The 18924-nt window shown below is 39.7% G+C and overlaps 1 protein-coding gene across 11 annotated transcripts in view; it reads left to right on the top strand.

The window, feature by feature from the left end:
* Nucleotides 1-9055: 9055 nt before the first annotated feature.
* The window catches only part of ATG10 (autophagy related 10), a 307667-nt gene continuing 297798 nt past the window's right edge, over nt 9056-18924 (top strand). For 9 of the 11 annotated variants that reach the window (XR_004739826.3, XR_013532597.1, XM_078365889.1 and 6 more), the window contains exon 1: nt 9248-9301. The gene's annotated coding sequence lies outside the window, so the exon portion shown is untranslated. Of the gene's footprint in view, nt 9115-9247; nt 9608-18924 lie in introns of those variants that run through there. The other 2 variants (XM_035291257.3, XM_035291258.3) reach the window with 2 other exon arrangements.

The following is an 18924-nucleotide window of genomic DNA, read 5'->3' as shown; positions in this document are numbered from 1 at the left end:
ACATGGAGAAACCCCATCTCTACTAAAAACACAAAATTAGCTGGGCATGGTGATGCATGCTTGTAATCCCAGCTACTTTGGAGGCTGAGGCAGGAGAATCTCTTGAACCTGGGAGGCGGAGGTTGCGTGAGCCTAGATCATGCCATTGCACTCCAGCCTGGGCAGCAAGAGTGAAACTCTGTCTCGATAAAAATAAATAAATAAATAAAAATAAAAGATAATTTCAGAAAAGGGTAAAATCATGACTTTCATACAGATATACAAACGAACATGTTTCAAACTTCATTTTACTCATATGAACCAGGCAAAATGGGATAGAACTAGTTTTTCCACTGGAGGGGTGGGGCAGTCAATTCTGGTAGATCACTACCAGACAGGATGTAATTGATGTATTTACCAATAACCTACAACTAGCTCAGTTGTAACAAATGTACCACACTGATGCAAGAGGTAAAACTATGAGTGGGTTGCATATAGATGATGGATAGATAGATAGTAATTATCTGTACTATCTGCTCACTTTTCTGGAAACATAAACATTTTCTAAAAAGCAAAGTCTATTAATTTAAAATAGTGATATGATACTGCCGAAAAAAGGGTCATATAAGAGTGAAGTTGAGAGAACTGATAACAGCAACAGCAAGGTGATTCAAGCTCTCCCTTATCAATTTATGTATGTATTTATTTATTATTTCAAGACAGGGTTTAACCTTACTGGTCAGGCTGGTCTCAAACTCCTAACCTCAGGTGATCTGCCCGCCTCAGCCTCCCAAACTGCTGGGATTACAGGTGTGAGCCACCACACCTAGCTCCCTTACACAATTTCTTATTGTTGCTTTTGCTACATGTGAAGTACATATATATTTTGGGGGCTTTGTTTTATTTTTGTATTTTTAATACATTTTGAGGTATAATTTATATACAATAAAATTCTTCCAAATTAAGTCTACAGTTCAATGCATTTGGATAAATGCATACACCCATATGCTACGATGGTCTGAATGTCTTTCCCCAAAATGAGATCTTAATTCCCAAGGTGATGGTATGAGGAGATGGGGCTTTTCAACAAACCCAGCACCAGGTACTCACTAGACTCCAAGTCTGCTAGTGTCCTGATGTTGGACTCTCCAGCTTTCATATCTGTGATACATACATTTTTGCTCTTTATATGTCACCCAGTTTATATTTTGTTATAGCAGCCTGAATAGACTAAGACATGTATAATCATTACCACAATCAAAATATTTTTATTATCTCAAAATGTGACCTCATACCTTTTGTAGTTAATCCTGTCTCCAATCCTTAGCCTTTAGCAACTACTCCCTTATTCTAGATTAGCCAATCTAGATTAGCTTTGCCAATTCTAGAAAATAATATCATACAGTATGTATATGTCTGGCTTCTTTTGCTCAGCATGATGTTTTTGAGATTCATTCATGTTGTTGCATTTAGCTGCAATTAGTTCCTTCTTACTGCTGAGTAGTATTCCATTGCATGGACATACTGTACCACAATTTGCTTCCCATTCATCTGGGAAGGACGTTTTCAGCTTTGGCTTTTATGAATAATGTTTCTATGAATAATCGCATACAAGTATATTTGTGGACGTATATTTTCATTTCTCTTGAGTAAATAGGAGTAGATATATATATTATGATCAATATGAAAATAAAAATTGTATTATACTAATATTCTATATTTATCACATTCCTTAGCTTAGAGCTTGACTTAATTGATGATTCTAATTTAGAAACATTTTTGTTTCTGAATTGGTTATTTTTATGATATTAAACATGTTTGAAAGTTATGTTTTATTTGATTTTTAGTAGTATACATATAATTACAGTATATAAAAATTGGAGACTGTGAGCTGAGTGCAGTGGCTCATGCCTTTGGGAGGCTGAAGTGGGCGGATCATGAGTTCAGGAGTTCGAGACCAGCCTGACCAATATGGTGAAACTTTGCCTCTACTAAAAATACAAAAATTAGCTGGGCATGGTGGGGCTCGCCTGTAGTCCCAGCTACTCAGGAGGCTGGTGCCAAAGAATGGCTTGAACCTGGAAGGTGGAAGTTGCAGTGAGCTGAGATCACATCATTGCACTCTAGCCTAGGTGACAGAGTGAGACTCCATCTCAAAAAAACAGAAAAACCAAAAAATCCTAGAGATTATGACTGACACTTGGGATTCAAATATTTGTATGGAAATGGCAATACAGAATTGCCATATTTTAATGACAATCTATAATTATTTAATTATCTGTGCTCCCTTAGAAACATTAAAAAGGCCAGGCATGGTAGCTCACGCCTGTAATCCCAGCACTTTGGGAGACCAAAGTGCGTGGATCACTTGAGGTCAGGAGTTCAGGAGTTTGAGACCAGTCTGTCCAACATGGTAAAACCCCTCTCTGCTAAAAAAAAAAATATATTAGCTGGGCATGGTGGTGTGCACCTGTAATTCCAGCTATTTTGGAGGCTGAGGCACAAGAATTGCTGGAACCCAGAAGACAAAGGTTGCAGTGAGCCCAGATGGCATCACTGCACTCCAGCCTGGGCGACAGAGCAAGACTCCATTCCAAAAGAAAAAAAAAGGAAAAAGGAAAAAACATTAAAAAAAAGTCCCGGCCTGGCGCGGTGGCTCAAGCCTGTAATCCCAGCACTTTGGGAGGCCGAGGCGGGTGGATCACTAGGTCAGCAGATCGGAACCATCCTGGTCAACATGGTGAAACCCCGTCTCTACTAAAAATACAAAAAATTAGCTGGGCACGGTGGTGCGTGCCTGTAATCCCAGCTAGTCGGGAGGCTGAGGCAGGAGAATTGCCTGAACCCAGGAGGCGGAGGTTGCGGTGAGCCGAGATTGCGCCATTGCACTCCAGCCTGGGTAACAAGAGCAAAACTCCGTCTCAAAAAAAAAAAAAAAAAAAAGTCCCAAGGTTACTGAATATTATTTGTAAAGGTTTTGATGGTAGCAAAGGATAAAGATAATGTAGAATTGCAGCAGTGATGTGCTGTAGCTAAGAATACATGGCAATGAGGCTGGCACTGTGGCTCACACCTGTAATCCCAGCACTTTAAGGCAGAGGCTTGAGCAATTCTCATGTCTCAGCCTCCCAAGTAGCTGGGATTACAGGTGTGCACTCACCCCCCACCCACCCCTGGGTAATTTTTGTATTTTTTGTAGAGACGGGTTTTCACCATGTTAACGAGGCTGGTCTCAAGCTCCTGGCCTCAAGTGATCTACCCCCATCAGCCTCCCAAAGTACTGGGATTATAGGCATAAACCACTGAGCCCAGCCTGCCTTTGTCTACATTTTTAACATTCTTGGTTGGACTTTTTAATCTTTCAAGAGTTTGGAGATATTTGGGAACTATACATGGAATACAATGTATAGTTCCCAAATATCTCATTCTGGCAGTGGTCTATTATTATCCAGGTGATTTCTTTCCCCTCCTTGGAATTGGTTGAGAGGACCCTATGTTCTTTTACTTTTGGGGATGTAGAAAAGCTGCAAGTGTATAGCATATCCTTCTGGGTTATCAGATTCTAGCCTTGTTCCTTGTCTTTGCGATATGCATTCTGACAAATGCATAATGTCATATATCCACAATTTCAGTATCATATATCATAGTTTCACTGTGCTAAAAAATGCCCTGTTCTCCAAGTATTCATCCCTTCCTCTTTGTCTCCCTTCCCTGCAACTCTTGCAACTCCTGATCTTTTACTATCTCTCTAGTTTTGCCTGCTAGTGTTTTTTTCTCTCAAACTTTTAAGTAAGTGCTATGCACACACAGCTTCAAGACAAGTTTTTTATCTCTGCCATCCAATCAGATTACCTCCTCTAACTCCTTTATATAATGTATCTTTTCCTAAGGACCTCCTGGAGGGTGGTGGAAGAGATCTGCCTACTATAAGCTGCAGTAGAGATAGCTTTTGTTCCCTAGTATCTATTCTTCTTTTCTTTTATTAATAAAACAATCCCACCCTGTCAAGGCTGGATGCTACATTTTCTGCCTTCCTTGAATATAGGTGTGACTTAAGGGATATGAGCAGAAAGGATATATGCATGCAAGTAATAAGAACTGACAAGATTGAGAAAATAAGACATTTACCATAGAACTTTAAATTTGTGTCCCTTTATAGGGCCATACTAATGAAAGGATATTATGAATTACTGTTTTTTAAATTGTACTTTAGGTTCTGGGGTACATGTGCAGATCATAAAGGACTGTTCCATAGGTACATACATGGCAATATGGTTTGCTACCTCCCTCCCCCTGTCACCTATATCTGGCATTTCTCCCCATTTTATCCCTCCCCAACCTCCCCACCCCCCACTGTCCCTTCCCTATTGCCCCCCGAACAGACCCCAGTGTGTGATGCTCCCTTCCCTGTCTCCATGTGTTATCATTGTTCAATACCTGCCTATGAGTGAGAACATGTGCTGTTTGATTTTCTCTTCTTGTGTCAGTTTGTTGAGAATCATGGTTTCCAGATTCATCCATGTCCCTACAAAGGACACGAACTCATCATTTTTTATGGCTGCATAGTATTCCATCTTGTATATATGCCACATTTTCCTTGTCCAGTCTATCATCAATGGGCATTTGGGTTGGTTCCAGGTCTTTGCTATTGTAAACAGTGCTGCAGTGAACATATGTGTGCATGTGTCTTTATAATAGAATGATTTATAATCCTTTGGGAATATACCCAGTAATTGGATTGCTGGGTCAAATGGAATTTCTATTTCTAGGTCCTTGAGGAAGTGCCACACTATCTTCCAAAATGGTTGAACTAATTTACACTCCTATCAATGGTGTAAAAGTGTTCCTATTTCTCCACATCCTCTGCAGCATCTGTTGTCTCCAGATTTTTTAATGATCGACGTTCTAACTGATGTGAGATGGTATCTCAATGTGGTTTTGAATTGCATTTCTCTAATGACCAGTGATGATGAGAATTTTTTAATATGTTTGTTGGTCTCATATATGCCTTCTTTTGTAAAGTGTCTGTTCATATCCTTTGCCCACTTTTGAATGGGTTTGTTTGTTTCTTGTAAATCTGTTTTAGTTCTTCGTAGATTCTGGATATCAGCCCTTTGTCAGATGGGTAGATTGCAAAATTTTTTTCCTATTCTGTTGGTTGCTGGTTTGCTCTAATGACTGTTTATTTTGCTGTACAGAAGCTCTGGAGTTTAATTAGGTCCCATTTGTCTCTTTTGGCTTCTGTTGCCAATGCTTTTGGTGTTTTAGTCATGAAGTCCCTGCCTACGCCTATGTCCTGAATGGTTTTGCCTATGTTTTCTTCTAGAGTTTTTATGGTGTTAGGTCTTATGTTTAAGTCTTTAATCCATCTGGAGTTAATTTTAGTGTAAGGTGTCAGGTAGGGGTCCAGTTTCAGCTTTCTGCACATGGCTAGCCAGTTTTCCCAATACCATTTATTAAACAGGGAATCCTTTCCCCATTGCTTGTTTTTGTCAGGTTTGTCAACTGTCAGATGGTTGTAGATGTGTGGTGTTAACGCCAAGACCTCTGTTCTGTTCCATTGGTCTGTATATCTGTTTTGGTACCAGTACTATGCTGTTTTGATATATGAATTAATATTTTAAAGTAAATCCTGTAATTGTCTCTTGAAAGACATATTTATAGTGCATTGTAATTTTTGGCAATAAAAGTATTTATTGGTTAAAGGAAAATGACTTTGAATGTAATGCAGTTTGTATAACCCTATTTTGAATTAAAAATTTTTTACATGAGTATCAGAAACTAAAACAAAAACTGAAAAAGCTGAAGTTTCAACTTCTAGAAGGCTCTGTGTGAAACACGAACATTAAAGTATAATGGACAAACAAAAGCCTAAAATAATGAGAAAAAAGAAGAGCTGCATCTGTAATCCCAGCTCTTTGGTAGGCTGAGGCAGGAGGGTTGCTTGAGGCCAGGAATTCCAGGTTATAGTAAGTTATGATCAGGCCATTGCATTCCAGCCTTGGTGAAAGAGCAAGAGACTCTGCCTTAAAAAAAAAAAAAGAGCGGCTAGACTGGGCGTGGTGGCTGACTCCTGTAATCCCAGCACTTTGGGAGGCCGAAGCAAGTGGATTATGAGGTCAGGAGATCAAGACCATCCAGGCCAACATGGTGAAACCCTGGTCTCTACTAAAAATACAAAAATTAGCTGGGCATGGTGGCAGTAGCTACTAGAGAGGCTGAGGCAGAAGAATCGCTTGAACCTGGGCGCTGGAGGTTGCAGTGAGCCAAGATAGTGCTACTGCATTCTAGCCTGGCAACAGAGCGAGACTCTGTCTCAAAAAAAAAAAAGAATAGTCACAGAGCTGGTAGGAAAATCAGGGGACTGTGGGTTTTATGCAAGCTAAAAGAAGCAAGACTTTTTAGAAATGAGCAACATGTCCGAATGAAACAAAAATATAATAAAATAAGTATTAAAAGGGATTTAATAATTAAGATATCGTTATAGAATGGGTATGTCATGAAGTTATGAAATTATCTACCTATAAAGCTTTTGGACTATGGTAAGCATTCAATGAATTTTAACTTCTGGCTGGGCGCGGGGTAGCTCATGCCTGTAATTCTAGCACTTGGGGAGGCCGAGGTAGGTGGATCGCCTGAGGTCAGGAGTTCAAGATCAGCCTGGCCATCATGGTGAAACCACATGTTAAAAAAAAATTTTTTTTTAACTTCCTCTTTTTGTGATCAATTCCTTGTTTTATTCAACGAATACTTATTACTAGTTAGGAATATTGGGACTAGAAAACAATACCTCACAATGAAGCCCTCAGAAGCAGCCTCAGAAGCAAAAGTTTTTCTCTGACCTCCTGCCTTCCTGTCTCTCACTCCCATTCTCCCTGAGGCTAGCCATAAAACTAGGCAGGCCATAGAAACCAGAACCCCTTTCCCCCAAAGCTGGCCATAAATCCTGGAAATGCTACTTTAATTTTCCCCTGTCTTTCTTTGTAAAAACTGGCCATAAAGAAATTATCTGATGTACGTTTTCTGACTGTGGGTCCTAAGACCCTCATTGCTGAGAGGGTCCTGCCCCACACCCGGAAGGAAGGCAGGAAGGAAGGAAGGAAGGAAGGAAGGAAGGAAGGAAGGAAGGCAGGCAGGCAGGCCCAGAGGGGCCAAGAAGAATCTAGACAGACAGCCCTTGCTGTGTTTCCCCACTCAGGTTATTAGCATTAGAGCATACCCTCTTGTCCAATCATATTTCTATACCGCTGTGCATACTTCATGGGACATACGAATGGACATACAATTTCCCCTGTATCTTTGGGTCTTTATTTTGAAGGCTGTTGTGTATACATGCTAAATACACTTGTATGCCTTTTCTCCAATTACTCTGCCCTTTGTGAATAAATTTTTCAGTGAACTTCAGCAATCAGAGAGGAGAGGTACAGGAGCCCTGCTTGAGCCTAGAAATGCTACGATGACAGACTGCAGCCTTAAAGCACTTTATAGAATTGTTGGGTAAACACATGAATAGGCCAATATCATTCTTTGCCATGAGGGATATGATGAGAGGAAGTACATGGAGGTTACCTGAGTTATTTCTTTTAGTTTCTTTGTTTTTGGCATGTGAATTATTAACTCTAAAACACCTCCAGTGCAAAAAATATTTTAAAAAATTAACATGGTAGTTGGTGCATTGTTTCTAAAATATTGAATACAATGTAAAGCAATGGATCCATTTTTTAAAAAGTATTCTTATTTTTAAAACATTTTGTAAAGATGAGGTCCCACTGTGTTGCTGAGGTTGGTGTCGAACTCCTGGACTCAAGTGATCCTCCTACTTCGGCCTCCCAAAGCACTGGGATTACAGGCATGAGCCACTGTGCCCAGCTACATTCTTGTTTTCATTTGTGAAATATGTTTTTAAGGTAAATACTTAAAGTTGATGGAGACACCTACTTAAACTCTCAATTTACAGCACACTGCCTTGTGTTTTTAAAAAAATTAAATGGATAATCTAAATTGGCAGCTACCAATTAATTTATATCCATAGTTGCTAAAAAATGCTAGTGTAAATTCATTTTTGTTAGTTGCACCATTTTGAGTTTTAAAGTATTTTACTTGCAGTAAAATTTATACCTCATAGGTTTTGACAAACAGTGGTTTAGTCACGAGCAGTCACAGTATAGAAGCTCTCAAGCTCCTTTTTAAGTCAACCCTATCCTCCAGACCTTCACCCTGGTCGCCACCCATCAGTATTCTCTCTTTTAAAAATACTTATTATTTGGAAATCATTTTAGACACAGGAAATTGCAAAAATACTACAACACCTGGAGTCCCATGTACCTATCACCTAGTTTCCTCGAATGGTGACATCTTACACAACTGTAGTACAAGATCAAAACCACACCATGTAGTTTGAAGGCAGGTTTTCCTTTCACTTCTTCGCCTGCATTTTTTCCTTTCATTTCCAACAAATTTAACTCTGTTGTTAAAAGGAGCAGATGCTAGTTTTCTTTCAGATGTCTGCTATTTCAGTTCGATCACCCCTGTTACTCCTACATTTTTTTTTCTAGTCTTTATCCCCATCGTTTCGCCCCAATTTAATTTTGCTGCTAGAATTTTTTTTCTCCTCTGAGATATGTGCCACAGATGGTACTATTGTCAATTTTCGAATTCCTAACTTCTCCCTCCATCCGTAAGTTTTCAAGGGGTAGCCATGCTCGTGCTTAACTGTTGTGTTTACAAGACTTTTTGTGGTGTGTGCATGCTGGTATGGCTCTCCAACCTCTTAGGGGGATGCTAGTAACCCGTTTTCCCCTAAACGAGCCGCCTTTGTACTCCGCGGAGGGCACCCCCGGTGCCTTCGGTTGGAGATGGGGGTGGGGGGGGTGACAGCTACCGGCGAAGCGAGGGGCGGGGCCTTGGCAGCGGTGGACCCGGGCGACGGGGAGGTCTCGCTTCCCATCTCTCCACCCTCTCCCAGTACTGGCCTTGGTCCCAGCCCCGCCTCTGCCCGGAGCCCGCGGCGGATCACGTCACCGGCCTGCACTAGGCGGCCCCCACGGCGCGCGGGAAGGCGAGGTGCGCATGCTCCGTTTCGGCCGCCTGAGGCGCTGACAGAAGCAGGCCGCGTAGCTTCTGGTTGGCCTGAAGGTGCGCAGGCTATGCTCATCCACCGCCCTCGAGGTCCCTACAACCCCATCATTCAGCTCCCTAGGGCCGCCGGCGCGGTGGTGGCCTCGCAAGGCGCTGAGTCCCTCTCCCCGGCTCTCCTCCCCTTGGCTCCGTTGCCCCGCCCTCGCCGGGCTGGGCTGCAGGGTCAGGGGCCGAGCCGAGCCGGGTGAGTATTCCCACAGCTCTTGTCGGTCGCCTTTTTCCGGCTCTGCTCCCACACGGTTCTCGCCCTACTCCTAGTACAGGGAGGAAAGGCGCGCGCGGGTAGGCGGGAAACAGCCCAGCCCTGAACAAAAGGCTGGGGAAGTGGCCCCTCTGGGTGAACTGCAGGCCTGTGCTAGCCGCACCGCTCGGGGCTTGGGGCGAGCGGGGAAGGGCGAAGACACTCTTTCCCTGGGGATCCGCCCCTTGTCGCGCACCTGGTGTCACTAGCGCTCCATGGCTACTACCCAAAGGCTGCGGCACCCTCGAAGTGGGTAGTTACTATCTTGTGTTTAAAATCCACATACTGATAGCAGATAGCAAGTCTTTGAGCATGTGATGTTGAAACAAAGAGTATTAAATTTCCGGGGCTTCTAGTGGCTGAGTGCAACTTAATTTGAAGTTTCAGATTCATTAAGTGTTAGGAGAAATAACCTGATATTTAGAGCCAACAGGTTTTTCTTTTTTTAAAAAACCTCCCAAATGACCTATAAAATCATGAATTGGCGGGGAGGGCGGGAGAATGTTAAAGGAATAGTTGACTGCTTTATAGAAACTTTTAGTGGCGATAAAATTACAGTGGTATTGGAAATAAGGCAAAAGGATGACAACATGTCTTTTCAGAGTCAAAATGAAGCCTGTTTAACAGGCCCATCTGAAGATGATTTAGATTTCTAGGGGACTGACTATATTTGTTTGGCATGATGATACTGATTAGGGCCTAGGTTTTGTAGTTAACATCTTTGATTACTAGAGATGCAAGTTATTTCTGAGTGGGAGAGAAAGAAGTACACTACTCCTAAAGGTTGTAGTTTTATTGCCTTGTAGGCTTTTAGGCTATTAACCATTTTTCTATCAAACCTATTAAACTTATACCATCATTTTTTCTTTGGTGTTTGTACTCAGTTTCTCAAATGCTTCTGGGTGCACTAAGCCATTCAGCTTGTTCCATTTTGAGTTTAGTAAGTCTTTGTCGCAGGTTCACTTTGAGTCATATTTATAACTTTTGTTATTGGACGATGGTCTCTATTCTTTAGTGGCAAAAACAAGTTTATGCTTCTCAGGATGGGAGAACATAGACCCTGTGTGTACTCAAATACATCATAGGATCCCATGTAGAATCCTTTCTCACTGCTTCCGAAGAGTTGAATATTGACCGGGGGAAATGTTGCAGAACCTTGACCAAAAAAAAAAAAAAATAATAATAAATCCTGAGTATTGAGAAATTACAGTCTTGAAAATTGCAGTTTAAAAGTTGTTATTGATATTTTTAATTGAAGAAATTAGTTGAAATAGTAGTTCTAAACTGCATACATTTGAATGTGAGTGTCAAAAGATTATATTCTCTGTGCCCTTCTTTTCCCTTGCCACCTCCTGTTTTATTTAGGATAAGGTTAACTGAGATTTTGCTACATGGTGGGCCATTCAAGTTAGGTATAATGTGTTGGGCCAAACTATGTTGACAGTAGTTCCTGTTGCCTAATCCATTTCTGAGAAAGGTAAAGCAGTCCTTTAGGAAAAATAAGTAGGGTAAAGGTTTCAGATTTCTTAAGATGGGCTTGATTTGGTTATTATCTTTAAAGCCTAGAGATGTGTTTGGGACTCAGGAGGTTGTATCTGAATCATACATATAATCAGGGAACCTTAAAAAAAAAGCCATAGAAATCATTTGGAAAAAAGCCATAGAAATCATTTGGTGATTATCTATTGATAACAAATGTTTTCAGGGGACAATTGGCCTGAGTATAATAAAGCAATTAGAAAGTTGGGGAATGGAGTATAGGACAATAAGCTGTACCTGAAGGAATCCTGATTAGGGAATGGTTGCTGAAAACTGCAGAGACAAGCCTTCTCTTATGGGCTTGCCTGATCACATAGGTTTATAAAATCCCGGGAGGGTGCTTAATAATAAGAGTTTAGCTTGAAAGCTAGGGTTATTTCATATCACTGTCATGTAACGTCTTTCTGAGAAAACCTGTTTATCATCTCTTCTGAGCTCAAGAACCTACAATAGTTTCCTATTGCCAGCTGTTTTAAATGGAATCTCCTTTGGGTTTTTTTTGTTTGTTTGTTTTTAAGAGGTGGGGTCTCTGTAAGTTGCCCAGGCTGGAGTGCAGTGGCTATTTACAGGCACAATCAGGAGGCACTACAGCCCTGACTTATGGGCTCAAGCAGTCCTCCTGCCTCAGCCTCCTGAGTAGAGTAGTGAGGACTAAAGGCAGAGGTACCTCTCCTAGCTTCCTCTGAGTTTTAAGGCTGTTTGTAAACTGCCTGCACGCTGTCGCCAGATGCCCAATATCCCTCAATTCATACTTTCTATTCAGGTTCTTTACTGGTCTACCTCATTTGAATCTGTTCGAGGTTCACTGTCACTGCCCCCATCCCTTCAATCTCTTTCTATATCCTCCTATAATTCAAGGATTAGCTAAAATCTAACTCCTGTAGGGCACATGCTCTGGTTCCAGACTGCCTTAGGTCAAATTGCTACATTTAACAGCTGTGTTACCTTGAACAAGTTACCCTCTCTCTGTCTCAATTTCCTTATCTATAAAATAAAGAAAATCCTAGTAGTTTATCTCAAAAAGTTGCTGTGAGGATTTGTTGCCATAGTTCTTAATACATAGTAATAGGTGTGATTTTAATTATTTTAATCCATACTAATTCTTTAAACAGGTTGTACAGTTTATCACTCTTTCATTATCCATTATTCAATGATGTTCTTTTCAGTTTGAATCTTAATTTGATTACTTTGGAAAGAATGTGTATTCTGAAAAAATAAAGTCTATTACAAACAATTGAAGGCAAAGACTGTCTATTATACTTTTTTAAAGTCTCTTAAACTGAGGCTGGGTACAGTGGCTCATGCCTGTAATCACAGTACTTTGGGAGGCTGAGGCAGGCAATCACCTGAGCTGAGGAGTTCGAGACCAGCCTGGGAAACATGCAGACTCCTGTCTCTATAAAAAACGCAGAAAATTAGCTGGGCATGGTAGTGCACATGTGTGGTCCCAGCTGAGGTGGAAGGATCACTTGAACCTGGGTGGTGGAGGTTGCAGTTTGCTGTGATGGTACCACTGCATTCCAGTCTGGGTGACAGTGAGACTCCCCTCCCCTTAAAAAAAAATCTTTTAACCCTCTCAGCTTGCTCTGGGGGCTTAGTGTAATATATTTTTTCTTCCCATCTTACATCTAGTTTTTTTTCCCCCTATTTTTAAATTTTACTTTTGAAGCTTATGGTTTTAAATTTATACTCTATTTTGTTCCAAAAGTATTTGAGGTAACTTATAAACCATATGATATATAATAACATACAAAATAAAGAGAAATCAAGATCATGAAAGTATGAAGTGTGAATAGAAAGATGTGATTAGGATGAGTTATAACTAATACTGTGAAATATTATACAGTTATTAAAGGTAGGCCACAAAGTTCTGAACTTCATGATGGTCAAAGGACGGAAGGAAACATATTTGTTGCCCAGCAAAAACATAGCTTTCTGTGTTAAAATAATTAATTGGGAGGCCATTGCTTGAGGAGACTGCAGTGCCCTGGGTTCCTACATAAGCAAACTTACACCCAACTCAGTATAAATGCTTGTATTCTAGGAAAGTGAAACTTTAGCGTAACCAATCAGAAAGCACCAACTAACTAACCACCAACTTACAGGAATGATCCAGTAAGGCTAGTCCACTTTGACCAATCACATATTTTCTTGGCCTTTCTTCTGTGTTCACTCTACAAAAGCCTTCAAAAGCTTTCTAATTCTGTCCCTTTGGTGCAGCGCCAAATTGCTTGTATTCTGGAACTGCACAATTCATTAATATGCCTAGTGTTCCATTACTGGAACACTAAGCTTGTAGGAATTGTTTATATTCTGCTTCAGGTCATTGCCAAGGTCTGATATGTCACACACAAAAAAATTGCAACCTCCAGCATAAATGGGTTAACCATTGTCTGTTCAAGCAAACCTTTTTTTTTTTTTTTCTTTTTTTGAATCGGAGTTTCCATCTGTTGCCAGGCTGAAGTGCAGTGGTTTGATCTTGGCTCACGGCAACCTCTGCCTCCTGGGTTCAAGCAATTCTTAGCCTCCTAAATAACTGGGAATATAGGCATGTGCCACCATGCCCGGTATTTTATGTTTTTAGTAGAGACCAGGTTTCTCCATATTGGTTAGGCTGGTCTCAAACTCTCGACCTCAGATGATCTGCCTGCCTCAGCTTCCCAAACTGCTGGGATTACAGGGGTGAGCCGCTGCACCGGCTATAAACATTTTCTTGCTTTTGTTTTTTGAAACAGGAACTTGCTATGTCACCCAGGCTGGAGGGCAGTAGTGCAATTATGGCTCACTACAGGCTTGATTTCCTAAGCTCAAGCTATCTGCCCACCTCAGCCTCCCAAGTAGCTGGGACTATAGGTATGTACTACTATGCCAGGATAGTTTTCGTATTTTTTGTAGAGGTGGCATCTCACCATGTTGACCAGGCTGGTCTTGAATTCCTGGGCTCAAGCAATCCACCTGCCTTGGCCTCCCAGAGTGCTGGGATTACCATGCCTGACCTCAAATAAACTCTTTAAAATTTTAATGTGCCTTAGTTTATCTTTTAGCACTTAGTAAATATTTAGTGAGTGAAATGGAGGTTGTGATCGGAGATTTTAAAGGGTACTCTGAGTACCTAGAGTTAAATTCTCTAGACTTTGTTAATTCCTTATCTACTTATCAGTATTTCTCAAAGGGGACTCTACTGGCATTATTATGGACAACTCTTCACTGTGTGAATTGTCCTGCACATTGTAGGATGTTTGTTTTACTTGGTCCCTCAGCACTAAATGGCAATGGCAAACTATAACTTCTTTTCTTTTTGACAATCCAATATGATCCCATTTATTTCCAAACAGCCCCTTGGAGAGTGGTTTCCCCATAAAATTGGGAACTATTGGAACTTACTTGCCCAGACTCGACTCCACTCAAGCTATGCTCTATCCGCTGCCATTTGTTTTATTTTTAATCCTTGCATTCTTTTCAGACCCTGTCTTCGAAGGAACTCCTCCATCTTTTTGGAGTGGTTTTCTTTCCACCTGGTTGGCCCTTACTCAAATTTCAAATTTCAAAATTTAGTTCTTTAAGAATTTAATTCATGTCTTCAGAACTTCAAGTTTTGGAGTCTTCCTTAGTTTTCCCAGGAAGTTTGACATTATTTTCTAGGAGGACACTCACAGCAAGTACTAGGGTATCGTAGGTACTGAGTAAATGAATGAAAAAACTTGTGGAAATAAGGCACATTAGTTTCATCTCTGAACAATGACTTTTGCAAGAAGAAAAGGATATATGTCTTTCATTATAAAAATGTCCAACCATTTACTTTTTTATTTTCCAAAAGAAAAATATGGTACTTGGTAGTATATTTTAAAGACAATTTTCTCTATCATCTGTATTCAGCCTGGCACTGTTTGTAACTTCTGATATTGTGTTGATTTTTTTTGTTTTTTGAGATGGAGTCTCACTCTGTTGCCCAAGCTGGAGTGCAATAGTGTGATCTCAGCTAACTGCAACTTCCACCTCCCGGATTTAAGTGATTCTCCTGCCTTAGCCTCCCAAGTAGCTGGGCTCACAGGCGCCTGCCACCATGCCCAGCTGATTTTTGTATTTTTCATAGAGATGGTGTTTCACCATGTTGGTCAGGCTGGTCTTGAACTGCTGCCTTCAGGTGATCTAACCACCTTGGCCTCCCAAAATTCTGGGATTATAGGTGTGAGCCACTGCTGTTTTTTGTTTTTTTTTATTTGTTGGATATTTTTGGCCAAGGTCGTACCCCATTATTTCCTTATTTCCTAATAGTGTTGCCTCTCATTTAAACATTGATTTGGAATATGTATTCCAATGGGAAGGCAAGGAGGGAGAATTGAGCCCTGCTGGTCATCTGTTGTCAGGACTGATCCACTTCTCTTTTGATGTATCTCTGCTATCTTTACTGGATTGCCCAGGGCCACACCTTATGTGTCCCACCCAGGCTGCTAAATGTCTTGAAATCCAGGTCTTTTACCAGCCCTGTCAAAATGATTCATCTTTTGTCTAGGGATCATGCTAGTCTTTTAGGTTATCAGGTTATCCTTCTGACCAAGGCCTAGGATCATTTAAATTTGCACTGTGGATGCTTCCTTGCTCTCTAAAATTTGAGGACCACTGCTTAAGGACCTTGCTAGGTAAGTGATTAAATTAATCTTAAATGAATTCAAGCCAAATTGCCATAAAAGTAGTGGGTTGACATTTAACTCTCCTAGCTAATATTGCATTTTTTTTTTAAAGAGTCTACACTTAGAGTTATAAATAATGTGGAATTGTTGCTAGGAGGGACAGATATTCAGGAAGTTGCCCACTTTACTAGTCAAAAATGATTTTTAATGTTTAAATGTATGCATAACATGTTCTGTGGTAATCACATTTTTGTAAATGATCTAAAGTTCCGGGAAATTTAGTTATATTTCTTATATTGTTTTGGTCCCATTATGACGCTGATATACATTGATTTATAGAATCATCAAAAGTAATGTCTACAACAAAAAAATAACAAAGAATTAGTTTCACACACATTAGATTAAAAATCACATTAACAAATATGGAGAGTGGTAGTGAAAAAATTGTTTTCAATTAAAAAGGATCGTTTAAACAATGATTATATACAGTTTTAGAATTCACTGAGGCTGCTTTTCTGGAAAGATATACGTGAACAGCAGCAGAATAAGCTGCTTCTATGCTTCTAGTCTAAGGGCAAACTTATAGTTTGGAAAGACTACCCTCACTTGGTGAGGAAAATTATTCTGTCTTTCCAATCTTTAGTCTCTACTAAAGCAGTTAGAAAAAGGTTTTGATTGAACGTTACAAAAAAAAAAAAAATCAAATAGCTCTTTAGCCAAAGTAAGACTAAAGCAAAATAGATGTATTAACAACTTGTACTTTATGACACGAAGAGTGCTGACTCATTTTTAGTTTTTACTAACAACAAGACATGAGTGGGTCATTGTTTAGGATGAGATGAGAATTGAAATTCATCTTTTTGAGTTCATTTGAGTGACTGTTGTTACCTCTAGTCTGAATTTAGTTTAAGATAACTTAAGTCTGGAAACATAGGCAGTTCACATATCTAAGGTTTTTCATTTGCAAAATAAGGATTATTCTTGCCATTATTGCTTAATAAACCACATTTGTGTTTATTTCCATTTTTAGCCATATTTTCAGCCATCTCATAATAGGAAGTTCTCAGATTCTAATTTCTGCCTCTAGTAGTTTATGAACTTAACTTGGTAGAGGACCAGAAAGTATTATAACTTGAAAAGTACATATAAAAATGTTGATTGAATTATATTTACATTTTTGAGTTGAAATATTCTTGCTTGAGCAAAGAAACAATAATTTTTCTATGATATTTCATTATGATACATGATGATGAATCAAGTTGAGATGGATATCTTTTTAGCATAGTATACTTCCTAATTTTGTAATCAAGCCATAAGTGTTTGTATTATTGTATTTAGTATCCTTCAGCAATCCTAGTCCTTAGATAATTTTAAAAGTATTCAACCAAATATTAATTAGTGTTTTGATGTTCAGTCATCTTGCTTGTAGCACAGTGCTGTTAATTAGATAAACTATGGCTATTGAGTGAATTTTATGTTTAAGTATTTTCAATACTTCAGTAAACCTCAAGTAACTGGAGGGCTTAGGCTTACTTGGTTCACTTTCTTTATTAAGTAAGAGTTTGTTGGAATTTTAAAAATTTAAGTATATTAGTATTCTTTATGAATGAAAGTTAATTTTTCTTTGATTTAGTGTCTTTCAGTATATGGCAGGGTCATCATACAGTTGGAATGGCTGTACCATGTCAGTCTTCTCTTGCTATTCTAGTTTTGCATTCTCTTGCTGATTGATGTAATGGGTTCTGTTACCATCTACATAATGTTGATGTAGAATTGGTATTTCCAGCTCAGATTTGTCTTTCCTTCTGAGTTCAAGACACACCTCAAAAATGCCTGCTAGACCCCTTTACTTCGGCATTCCATAGGCATTTCAAATTCAAACTCAGTATGGCCAAATTAAACCCATCTCTCTTCCCAAAACTGCTATTCCTCCAGAGACCTCTGTCTTAACTCAATTCACCACCACCTAAAGGCAGGAAGCTTGGAATCTTTTCTCTTCCCTATCTCCCACCAGTCTTTTCAGTTGTATTGTCCATATCTAGTTCAATAGCAGTTTATTTTTCTTAGACTCACTTTTATTGAGTCTTTTCAAGGTATTTGGTTGTCAAAATAACAGTTGTCCTTTTTTACTTTTATGTTTTTGGTTTGTTTAACATTTAATTATAGTATATATTTATGATAGGAGAATATGGTTTGTGAACACACAATTAACTGGTGGGAGCAGAGGTGCTTCAGGATCAGCATGCTGTAGACCTGAGTCAGTGTTGATTAATCTGGCAAGTTGGTTAAATGGAGGTTAGATAAGAGAGTTTCTACTATAAAATTTGCATTTTTTTATCTCCCTTTTTTAGAATATGAGCTCTTACAAGGCAAGGACTATTAATTTTTTCATTGTTGTATACCTAACCTTTACTTATTCACAGTGCTGACTGCTTAGTAGATATTCAGTATGTATTTGTTGGATGAATGAGCAAATTCTTGCATAGATTATACTAAATTTGAATAATCAGAATTAACTAGTATAGACAGGTCATTGGCTTTGAAGCCAGATGGTTTTAAAATCCTTGCAGTTTATATGATTTTAATTCAGTTGAAAAAAGGCATCTGGAATGTTTACTATGCTAAGCACCAAAGATATAGAAACAGGAATATAAAAACAAAAACAACCCCGTCTCTACTAAAAATACAAAAATTAGCTGGGCATGGTGGTGCACACCTGTAGTCCCAGCTACTGGGGAGGCTGAGACAGGAGAATTGCTTGAACCCAGGAGGCGGAGGTTGCGGTGAGCCGAGATCGTGGCATTGCACTCCAGTCTGGGTAACAACAGCGAAACCCCGTCTCAAAAAAAAAAAAAAACACAAGCTGGGTGTGGTGGCTTACACCTGTAATCCCAGTACTCTGGGAAGCCAAGACAGGCGGATTGCTTGAGGTCAGGAGTTTTAAGACCACCCTGGCCAACATGGTGAAACCCTGTCTCTAATAAGAATACAAAAATTAGCCAGATGTGGTGGTACGCAAATGTAATCCCAACTACTTGAGAGGCTGAGGTGGGAGAATTACTTGAACCTGGGAGATGGAGGTTGCAGTGAGTTGGGATCGTGCCACTGCATTCCAGCCTGGGTGACAGAATGAAATTTTGTCTCAAAAACAACAATAAAAATAATAAAAACAACAACAGCAAAAATGGAGATAAGGTGAGAAAGATAGAAAAACAAAAATGCTTTTTTTTTTTTTGAGATGGGATCCCACTATATCACCCAAGCTGGAGTAGAGTGGCATGATCGTAGGTAACTGCATCTTGAATTCCTGGTCTCAAGCTGTCCTCCTGCGTCAGCCGTCTGAGTAGATGAGACTGCAGGTGTGCACCATATGCCTGACTAACTTATTTTTTGAGT

This window comes from Callithrix jacchus, chromosome 2 (genome assembly GCF_049354715.1).
Source record: "Callithrix jacchus isolate 240 chromosome 2, calJac240_pri, whole genome shotgun sequence".
Taxonomy (NCBI): domain Eukaryota; kingdom Metazoa; phylum Chordata; class Mammalia; order Primates; family Cebidae; genus Callithrix; species Callithrix jacchus.
Note: the sequence above shows the minus strand (reverse complement) of the source record. Positions and strands in the feature narration are given on the sequence as shown.